The sequence below is a fragment of the Mustela nivalis genome, assembly GCF_964662115.1.
Source record: "Mustela nivalis genome assembly, chromosome: 1".
In the NCBI taxonomy this organism is placed as follows: Eukaryota; Metazoa; Chordata; class Mammalia; order Carnivora; family Mustelidae; genus Mustela; species Mustela nivalis.
In genome coordinates, this window is record NC_139020.1 from 51,363,493 (window position 1) to 51,375,545 (window position 12,053).

Here is a 12,053-nt window from a genome sequence, read left to right on the forward strand (position 1 = left end):
TAAAGTTAATGTATGCCCTCCCACCAGGCACATTAAATCAAATCCTTTTATTCTGAGCCCTTATTTCTCAAGTGCGCAGAATGGGGTTAGATGTAGAACAGGAGAAAGGAAACAACCGATATTACATTACAAAAGACATTTTTTTCATACATGTGCATTTCTGTATACATAAGATAGGCAATGCACGTTTGGTTAAAAAAAAAATATTTTCCCAACCTTATACATTTTATTTGCATAGTGGGAAGCCAGGGTTTCCCCTAGATTGATTAGACCAGAAGCTGGTGCTCCAGCACTAACATGAAGAAATTCAGCAATGGGCATGAACATGAATGACAGGATGGTAACAGCATATGGGAGAAAGCTCAACTACAGGCACAAACCCAGTAGTATGAGTTTTCATCCAGAAAAAAAAAATCATGTAAGCTCTAAAACCTAAATCTTTGGCAGGCTCTAGGAGGAAGGGACAAAGTGCACATATAATATTTCCAAAGATGTGAGAGATGATTTCATTGTGTTCTTTTCTATCTTTGTACATAGGTAACACTTATACATACCAGTTTAATATATATAGCAGTTTAACTAATATTTAATTAACCCTTATATGTAAGAAAAAAAGAACAGAATGAACACAAAGAATTGGACAGAAATAGGAGAGGTATTCACATATAGGTCAATAGTTTAAATAGAATTTAAACAAAAGTTACCCCAAAATATTCTTGTTAGCGTATGGTTCTGAAACCTCCTGGCACAGATTTTCCCCTTTGTCTTCCTGTTCCCACCTACCAGATAGCTTCTTTTTGTATGTTTTTTGTTCTTTTGTTTTTATCCAGACAGTTATTCTTGATAGCCTCTTTCCTTCTTCTACTGTACACTGGATGGTGAGACTTTTTCTTTTCTCAAGAAACTCCCTTGAAACCTTGTTTTATTCACCTTCTAGGCATAGGACATAACTTTGACCTTTAGCAGATTCTCATAATGCTTTTAGCTATGGAAAGGCACACTCAGCAAACTAATTTATGTCTAGGAAGCAAATGGATTAACTAAGTGTCCTGCAAAGGATACTGAAGGACATTCAATGACATTCTTCAGCAACATTAGGATGAAAATGAAAAATTAATCTTTCCATTCCAGGCAAGGTTATGATCTTAATCAAATGAAATTTGGTACATTCTGTATCCAATGGAAGCCTCCAGGATTTGGAACAGTATAGTTAGTATTAACCTTCATTTAATGAAAATCAGCCATTGTGGAAAGTGGGAAAATAGGGGTGGCATTTTACACAATTTCATCTGTTGTGTTACATGGTAATGTTTTCAATCAACAGGTGTGGTCTTCTTGGTCTGTTCTTACAAGAACTTCTGGCTGCTGTCCAGGTTACTCATAAGCTGCACCTGTCAGACACCAAAGCCTTCCATCTACCCCTCAGAGAGAGAATAAGTAAGAATGTTTTGACTCTTTTATTCTTTTATGAGTTTCAATTTAAAATGTTTGTTTTATCCACACAGAGGCCCAGACTTCTTTCAGAGAACAAACTCGTTGCCAGTGTTGGAACTCGCAAAACCTGCTGCTGGGTCTGGAACACACACAAGCTTACCTATCAGCTTCCAACCCCTCCCTCCACCCACCCACTTTCAACCTGTTTCCAATGTACACCCAACACTCTCATAGAGATTTGGCAGGGACATGCTTTTTATATTGCTGTAGTTCAAACAGAGCAGAACAACAAACAAAGAACTTCTTTTTCTATACGTAACTGTAAGGAAAATCATTTCCCTCAACAGGGCACCCCAAAACCATAGGTGAAGAAAGTGGAATAAGGAGAACAGATTACTGCCTTACTTAAAGACCACACTCTCGGGGCATCTGGATGGCTCAGTTGGTTAAGCCCCTGCCTTCAGCTCCGGTCATGATCCTAGTGTCCTGGGATCGAGTCCCACATCAGGGCTCCCTGCTCTGCAGGGGGCCTGCTTCTCCCTCTGCCTCTCCCCCTGTTTGTGCTCTCTCTCTCTCTCTCTCTGTCAAAAAAATTAAAAAAAAAAAAAAAAGTCCACACTCTCTACCACATTTAAACTTTTCCTTCTCTTGCGGAGTAGCTTATCATGTCACTGAAGCCTTTCTTTTGTCAGTAAGCTTTCCCGTGGCATTCCACATTCCAAAGAAGCCACAAACAGACACTGAAGGGGAGATGCTATAAGGTATTTAAAAAAAAAAAAAAGAGGACAATAAAAATACATTCCTATGAGTCGAAATCCTTAATTCTGCCTTTAATACATAGTCTCAAAGAAACCATCCACATCTTCATAGAGAACAGATGTCCAACATATTATGTAGTTCATTTTCAAATCCCAAACAGATCAGTAGGAGTGGGATTTATTCTCATGACTCTTGGGGAGAGTTCCTCGGTACATTTTTTCCTTTCTAGTGATCCCATCTTATAAAAATTCTCTAGCTTCTGACAAGTGTTCTGAATTCAACTGGATAGCAGCTTCAGGCGAATTCATCTGTCATGGGCCCTGAAAGACATTTTTGGCTCTTGTCCTTGGTAAAGTATGATGCCAGGATGGTGGCACTGTCTCAGGTTTTCTGGCTTTTGCCTTTAGGTCCCTACCTTTGGTCATACTCTAATCTGATGTGAGTGATTTAGCAAGATTTAGGCCTACCATTTTCTTGTTTTGAGTGTATGAGGCAATAAGCCATGCAATTATCTCCCAGCAAACAAACACAGTAATTATAACCAAGCACTCTAAAGGATTTAGATAACACCTTTCATCTAGAGAAGGAAAAGTCCCAAGAACTTTTTAGATAGTGTCAGACCTTAAATTTACGTATCTTATTAAATGAATGGAAAGCTGTAATTACAGTTGTTGCTAATTAAATTAATCTGTGTCACCTAGCCTTGCTCTGAAATGGTGATATGCAGATGACCCTTATGTTGGAGATTTAGATACATGTGTCTCTCACATTAGAAACAAAGCTGTCATTAAATTCTAAGCTCATGAAGTTTTTCCATGCATTGTTTGGGCATTTCAAGTTATGAGGTCGTTGTAAGCAATATGAAGTCTTTTCTAAACAGAAATAGTTTTATAGAAGTAAAGTGACGCAAATCAAAAAGAAAATATCAAAGAAAAAACTCATTATTTCTGATTGGTTTAGAAAAGAAATGATCATATCACAGCCACTAAGAAATGCATTCTAGAATTTAAAATATACCCATTTAAAGAATGATTCTGTACTTACTAAATGTTAATAGCAAAGTTAAACCAAGTACAAGTTTATAATAGATGTTTAGTGATCAATCTGGGGAAGCATGGAGGTATGGTAAGGTAGACTGTTCTGGAGAGAAAAAGGAAGGCCAGAGGGGTTAATAAATGATGAATAATTAATAATCATTAATAAATGATTAAGAAGTTAATAAATGCATCCACAGCAACATGTCATCAATAGTATATTAATAAAATTATAATCAGCAACTTCTACACTTTTCTGTGCTTTCATTGCACTTATTTTAAAAACATTTCAAGTCTAATGAGTTAACTTTTCCAAACATAGTTCTCTATCAGCAAGAAGAGAATAAAGTTATGATAATATATCACCTGTGTACGTTGTTGTACTCTGCTTCAAATAATAAATGATCAATAAAATGCAAATTATATAAAAAATGTATTTATGACCAGTTGGGGCTCTGAAATACATACACTCTGCTTTTATGTCTCCTCCTAAGCGAGGGTTTCCTTCACACTAACAATTCTTGCTGAGTTCACCACTGGGGATTTTGGCCTAGATATGCTGCATGATACCAGTGAGGAGACCAAGTAACAAAAATGGCAAAATGCTATGCATTTTTCTCCAAGGGAGCGAAAGAAAGAAAAAGGAATGAATTGGGATAACCTTTTAATCCCAACAGTTTACTCTGTGAGTTTCCAGCTTTCCAAGCAGGAGCCAAATCCCTTCAAGGTGGGAAGCTCTTTAGAGTGAAGGAAAAAGGGAGGGAACAGATACCTGCTTTGTCCCACACTTGCATTATTTGATGAAACCTGTTGTCAGCTCACACAAGGGGAGTCTGGGAAACATTTCCTCTAACCCAGCAGTGGCTGTTCCTAGTTCTCATGTATCCATGTGACTATGCTAGAAGCCACCAGACCTGCTCTTCCGTTCTTTCATTGCCATATACTCATCATGGCTACGACAGTGAAAGCTTGACTAAAACAAGACTCAAGAATAAATGAAGATGAGGATTGCATCTTGAAGGACTTCAAGTCAATGCAATGATGTCTCTGAACTCTGAATTGTAATTGTATCACTGAAAATGCGATGTTTTCTCAACCTTCAGATCAGAGTAGAGCAGAAGTCAAATCAGGTTTTATATCAAATTTCCTTGCTTTTTATTTCCTGTAAAAATGTGATTTCAGTAAGACTTTCCTTGAATAATTTGGCAAGGTCCTGGGATCTATAAACATTGAAACAGGAATTCTCTGGCAAAAACTCTGTATCATGTAACTGGCTTTGCTGTCTCTTCATCCAGTTCTTCCCTGTCTCTCCACAGCTTGTTCTTCCTGCCACCTTTTTTAAGTAGCAGATCTCCACTCTGTTTTAAACTTTCATGATAAGTCCCACCACATTCATTCCTTGAAACCCTATGACAAGAGAACTGTATCTTTGTCTTTTTCTAAAATAATTTATTTGAAGAGTCACGGTTCCCTGATTAGTGAGGAAGCTGAAGTCATTTGTCTATTTCTTTACCTGTACACATAATTACAATTAATCAAATAATTTATGTTGAAAGGCATCTAGTGCCTCAATTTTGTTCCATCTGTCCAATGAGTTTATTGTCTAATAAGAATTGAAAAAATAAAGAAGAAACAATAATCAGAAAACATTAAGCACCCATACTTTTTCTCCTTTATTCTTTCTATTTTGGGGATTTAGAATGTTATAGGTGTGGTTTGATAACCGGATGGCAAACAGATCAAAATCATTACATTTGATGAATTCCATTCATTAGCCACCTTCTGAAAATAGTGCTGGCTACCCTTCTGAGTAAGCTTCTAGGTTTCTTTCCTGGACTTTGGGAAAAAAATGAGATCTAGAAGGTCATAGATTTACTCTGAAATTTAAAACCTGATGCTCAGAGCAAGCTTGAAACAAGATGAGTGAATTAGACCCTTAACAAAAGAAAGCAGGAAATCAAAGGTTGACTAAAGTTTACTACCGGCACAAGTGACCACAGTCATCACCCATGAGAACGAGAGTCAGTTAAGCCAAAAAAGAAACAAAATTTAGAAAGGAAGGACTCAGAACTTCAGGAAGAATCTATACTAACTTGTTTCTATATTTGCCTAAACTTTGAAGCTCTATCTTGCTTAACCTCTAGCTTAATAAGGAAGAATCTAAGAATGTTACAATGTTCACTGTAAGATCAATTGTTGCTAGTTGTGGCTAGACCATTTACCTTAGATCTCAGAGCTAAGTTTTCACTGTTAGGAATTTTGTTACAGGTATGAGCTTTGATATCAGACAGTTAGGTCAGACACTTGCATCTCTGTGTATTTTGTGACCTGGACAATTTAGTCAAACTTTTGAAACCTTGGTTTCATTGTCTGTGATACTGAAGTAAAAATAATAGCTTCTGCCTCACAGGACTATCATAAGACATATATCTGATAATCACTCATTTTTACAATCAATAAATACTTGTCAAGAGCCAGCTTTACACAAACCATTGTTCTAAGCACTATGAGCACAGTGAGCAAAGCAAGACCCTTATCTTTTTAGCAGTTATATTTCACTATGTGTAGGAAAAAATACAGCAGTAAATACAAGGAAATATAGTAAACATAATATCAAGTCTGATAACCATGAAAGAAGATTTCAATATATATAGAACATTTAGGAGGCAATACCAGAGAAGACTCTTAAGTAAGTGAAGAAATGAGACTGAATGAGTAATCAGCCAATAAAGCATGTGTTGTGAAGAAAGTTACCCTTCCAGAAACTAAAGCTTAATCCCTCTGGGAAGAACATTATGGCCCAGTGTCAGTGAAGAACACTATGTCTCAAGAACAACCCTTCAGAGTCTCAAAGAAGCTGACCATCAATCACTGGTTGGGTGACACCGAGGGTGGGCTGGGGAGTGAGTTAATTTTGTCCATAATTTTGACCTGCTGTGTCCATGAGTAATTAGAAAGGACAGTGAGAAGAGATCAGGAGAAACAGGGATAACATAGGAATAGAAGGTGCTATTCTCAATAAGGAGAGAAGGAAAGGACTATTTGAGGAAGTAGCATTTGAGCAGTGGCCTCAATAAAGAGATAACTCAGGCAAACATCTCAAGAGAATCCAGGCATAGAAAACAAAAAATTATAAGGTCTTGGGGTGAGATCGTATTTGATATATTTGTGACACAGTAATAATGTCAGTATGGCTAGGACATAGCTATTGGTAAAGATAAGATTGAGAAGGTAATAGGAAATGGGGCATGTAGGGTATTATAGGTCATGCTGAGAGCTGTAAGATTTGGCCTAACTCATAGAGAGATTCTTAAATAGGAAAGTGATATAATCTGAATAATATATTTTTAAAAATATTCTGATTAATAATATGTGGAGGTAGACAATTAGGGAGTTAGAATAAAACCATTGAGACTGATTAAGGGATACTTATGTAGAGTATGCCAAGGGTGTTCAATTTTTTTTTTTATTAAATTCTGACAATTATGTAGAACCTCAGGCCATTGTTTATATGGGCTTTGTCTTTCTACCATATTAGAAATCCCAACTAAAAAAAAAAAAAATTGAACCTAAGTAGTCTTTATTGAGATTTAATACACATACCATAAAATTCATCCATTTAAAGTACACAGTCAAGTGGTTTTTGGATATTCGGAGTTGTAAAATCACTACCCAATATAAAAATGTTTAAAATCACTCCCAGGGCGCCTGGGTGGCTCAGTGGGTTAGGCCGCTGCCTTCGGCTCAGGTCATGATCTCAGGGTCCTGGGATTGAGTCCCGCATCGGGCTCTCCGCTCAGCGGGGAGCCTGCTTCCTCCTCTCTCTCTCTCTGCCTGTGTCTCTGCCTACTTGTGATCTCTCTCTGTCAAATAAATAAATAAAATCTTAAAAAAAAAAAATCACTCCCAAAATAAATTTGCATCTATTATCAGTCACTCCTTATCCCTCCCACCCAACTTTAGGCAACCACTAATCTAATTTTTGTCTGTACAATTTTGGTTATTCTACATATCTGGATATATTATATAAAATGAGTTATATAATATATGACGTTTATAATTGGCTTCTTAGGATGTTTAAGGTTCATCCATCTATACCATGTATCAGTATCAATACTTCATTTTTATTGTTAAATATTATTCATTATATGGATATACCTCATTTTGTATGTCCATTTATTATAGACATTTGGTTTTTTTTCCACCTTGACTATCATGAATAATGTTGCTATGAACATTCATATTCTTGTTTTTGTATTTACATGTTTTCATTTATCCTGGATATGAAATAAGAAATGCAATTTCTGGATCATATTATAACTATTTTTACCTTTGAGGAAATGTCTGACTCTTTTCCATTTATTCTTCAAAACTGAGAAATGTTTAAAATATAATAATACACAAACACCTATTTCATTAAGTCTAAAGGCAATACTATTATATTTTCTACTAGCATCTGGAAAACTCCACCATACAACTGTGAGAGAAAAATCATAAATAAGGCAGTATCTTAGTATAATTGTGAAAATACTGTATAGGGAATATGGTAACTTTCTTACATGTGGAATACTGGGAGTGGAATAGGATTGGAGTCAGTTTAGAGGTGGAAATATTACATTTGTGATGCTTATTACATAATGAAAAATATTTTTTCTTAAAAATATAGATTTTTTAAAAGAAAATCTTAAGATATTTTGAGTTTTTTTTATAGAAGATATTATGTATTATTTGACAGAGAGAGAAACAGGGAGAGAGGGAACACAAGCAGGGGGAGTGGGAGAGGGAGAAAGGAGGCTTCCCGCTGAGCAGGGAGCCCGATATAGGGTTCGATCGCAGGACTCTGTGATCATGACCTGAGGTGAAGGCAGATGGTTAACTACTGAGCCACCCAGGTGCCCCAGATTCTTGAGATATTAAGGAAACAAACAGATTGCAGGATAAGGAGGGTACCTGGTATGTAAATTTGGAATGTATCAGCATACATATGCCATATAAATTATGGGAAAAAATAATATTACCTAGGGAGTGAGTATAGATTGAGAAGACAAGAGGCCCAAGGACTGAACCTTGTAACATTCCAAGAGGTTTGGAAGTGGTAAGTCTCTAAATACTGAGAGTTAAAAGCAATAACCAATAAGACTTGGGAAACAGTCAATAAAAGTAGTGGTCTGTTAGAAGCCAGCTGAACAAAGAGCTTTAGAGTTATCCATTGTATTAAATGTAATTGAAAGTTTGACTAAGAATTAATTGGTGATGGGCTTTCTTTTAAGCCACATACAGATCATATATGACCTTGGGTGGTTTCAGGGAGTGGTGATGAAAGCCTAATTGATGTATTTTCTAGAGAAAATAGAACTGTAGGGATTAGACATATCTTCCATAAGTTTTACTCCAAAAGGAAACAGAGAAATGGAGCAAAAAGTAGTAGGGAAGTAATCAGAAGGGTGTTCTGTGTTTTTCTTGTTGTGGTGGTTGCTTAATTGAAGGGATTAACTCATGGTCTTATAATGAAGGAAAAGATAGAATAGAGAAACAATACTTGAAACAAAACAAAGGATGATGACTGGAGCAAGTCCTTGAAAAAAAAAAAAAATACAAGGGGAAGGGACCCAGGGCATAAGTACAAAGGTTAATGTTAGACCACAGCATGGACAGACAAGTCATCCATGGTAAAAATTAGGAAGGCATAGTGCATGGACGTAAGTGGAAGGAGGTAGACCTGAAGGTGCAAGTAAGTGGAATTTTACTTCTGTTTACTTCCATTTTCTTAGTATAAGGAACAGGATCTTCAGTTGTGAGTCACAGAGGAAAGGATATATTAAAAGTCTGAGGTACAAGGAGATGGGAAATATTCAGAGAATGGGAGAACAAATGTGCTCAGGAATTAAAATGGCTTTGCAGTTAACCAAAGTAAATGGTTAAACCCAATCAATGCATGGTAGATTAAAAGGACTCAATATTTGTGAGTAATTTATTATTACATATACCCACATTTTTTGTAGCCACTTCTGTTATATGACTATCCATATTAAACATCTAGACAACCACATGCTTCTTTGGTTTTGCTTACATTTTTCTTCAAATGTGAATGGACTTTTTCTATTTATTTACCTACTTAACCCTTAAACATTAAGTTGCAACTCAAAATCCTTCTGTAGTAAAACATTCTTTGTTCCCTTTTAGTAGCAATTTTTGTTTTATTTTCATTCTTCATTGTAGGCAAAGTGAAATTCATTAACATAAATTGTTTCATAGCACTGTTTGTTTTTTTTTTAATTCAAAGCTCTCCATGGAACATAAAATGAATTACATTTCACTGTTTACAAAAGTCCTCACCTTCCTCACTGGTTCCTTTTCTGTCCTCTGGACAGACAGAATTTTTTCCTGCCTTACAGATTTGTACTTGATTTCCCCTTTCCATGGAACACCCTCTCCTCAGGTCTTTGCATTTAAACATCTTCTCATTATTCAGGTTGCAGTTCAAATGTCTCTTTTTACTCATTTTTCTAAGGCACTGTCCCTGACTACACTATCAAAAGTTGTCTAGTAAGTCACTTTCTATGAAGTTACTTTTTATTTTGTAACAATTATTTGTTCTAGTATGTAAGTTTCACTGGGGTACATTCCATATCCATCTTGTTCACAGCCATACACAATAGACATAGAACAGTGCCTGGGACAAAAATAGGTTCTCAATAAATACTTTTTAAAGAAATGACTGTTGCATGAGCCTTCCATGTATTTAATTTGTTTTATGTGCCTACATACTATTTGCTAGTAATAGTGTGTACTCTAAATATAATAAATTTTTACTCTTCTGCAATAGGTGAACATTTAGCCCAACCTTCAGCAGACCAGCAGGGACCTCCGGATAACAGTGAAAATAACAATGAAATCTGGACTACAAGAGAGAAATTCCACTGCAAGCTTTTCTAAAGACAACTCAGTTTTCAATTTGATCTCAATGTGTATAGTACAGTAGTCATGCTAGGAAAAGTCTCAAGGATATTAGCAATTAATTCAAACTCCTTAACATAAACAAACCCTCGGTGGGGGAAAATGCCTTCAGGGATGCTGAGCCCCCAAACAGACAATAAGAAACTTGAAATATCTACTGGCATTTTCCATCTATCATCTTCAAGAATCAGTGCCCACAGTTTTCTCTTAAAAATTCCCAGGACTGGATACTGTCAACACAATAATCTTAATAGATATAAATACAAACATGCCTAGAAGCCAACCAAGTCTTTCTCGACTCCCTTGTTCCTCTCTGGCTCCATGCCCAAAGAGCTCACAGTGCTGACCTCAAACTCCGTGTGCCACCTGACTTCACCTTTTCTTCTTTGATTATCAAAGGAAAGCTCTATTTGTCTCTAAACATATCTCATTTTCATAGCCAAATCTTTTGGAACACATGGTTGCCTATTACAAAATCCACAATGTGAGTTACCGGGGGTACTTGGCTATAAGATGCCAGTTTCTCTTCCCTTCCCTCCTTCCCTTTTCTTTCCTTTCTCACATACTCATTCAGGCCCTACTATATATTAGGAACAGCAATACACATTTAAGACAGAGAGATGATGTGACTACTTTGCTTTTAGTTTATAGTTAAAAGAGAAGGTGGAGGGGGGGAAAAGAATAAAGGGGGTAAAAAGAAACATAAACAAATAATACTAAGCAATATCATCTTTTCTCTGATAGCAATGCGAGTAAGGGCTTATGGGGAAATTAACTTCCTGGGAAAAGGCCTGACAGGGAAGTTCGCATTTGAACTGGCTATGAGCATGGGCTTCCCTTGAGTTGTTTTCCTAACTGAATAGCAGTATCCGCGGGAACGCTCGGAAGGACCCTCAAATTTCCACTGCACCTTAGATAAACAAATTTATTGTCAATAACTTAAAACCAAGTGCTCAATGCCTCTTTGTTTGAAAATTAATAGGAACTGGTTTCTAGAAACATGGTTAGTCTTAAGGCAAATGCTCAAAATCCTGAAGAGATGTCATACCTAAGTAAGTAAAAAAGTTTGTGACAGGAACATAGCCCATTCCTGTGATACATGACTGAAAAAGCTAGGGCCCAGATTCTGAGATTCCTTACAAGCCATGCTGAACAATTTGGAATTTCTCTTTTTAAAAGCATAAAACTAACAAAGACCCTTAATTGTTGATTTGGTTTTTTTTCCAGTTTTTCTTTTGATTGGGTAAAAATGTCAAAATTTATTTTGTCCCTAATTGGTAATATAGGTAGATTCCAGGCAAACACTTGCAACTCAGTATGCAAATATTTGTTGAATTAATAAACAATCACATAGTATTTATGTACTGCATCTTTATTAGCCAAATATTTGTTGTGTACTTCATCTGTTTCATATAAATTTGCTTTGTTCATTGCTCTAAATCAAGATTCCTAAAATTCAATTCTTTTAATATCTTCCAACACGATAAGTAATGTGAACCTCACCTCTCAAGCTCAGTAAACATTATTCAGTAATACTGCTAGTAATACATATCTTGAATGTATATTGCACTTTATTGTTTTCCAAATACTTTGATAGCCTTTATCTCATTTTATCCTTACAATGATCCTATGAAATTACTATTACTATTTTAACAGAGGGGGATTCTGGGTTTCAAAGTGGTTAAGTCATACAGCTAAGACAGGACTAGAATCAAAGTCTCAACTCATAGGAATTTGTTGATTTATTTGCCTTTATTCTTTACGCAGAATCCTTACCTTTTTTAGAGACTGAATATGATAGAAAAACAGAGTTTATTTTGAAACAAAGATTACTTGGTATTCAGAGAGAGCTAGTGTAGGCCAGTGGAT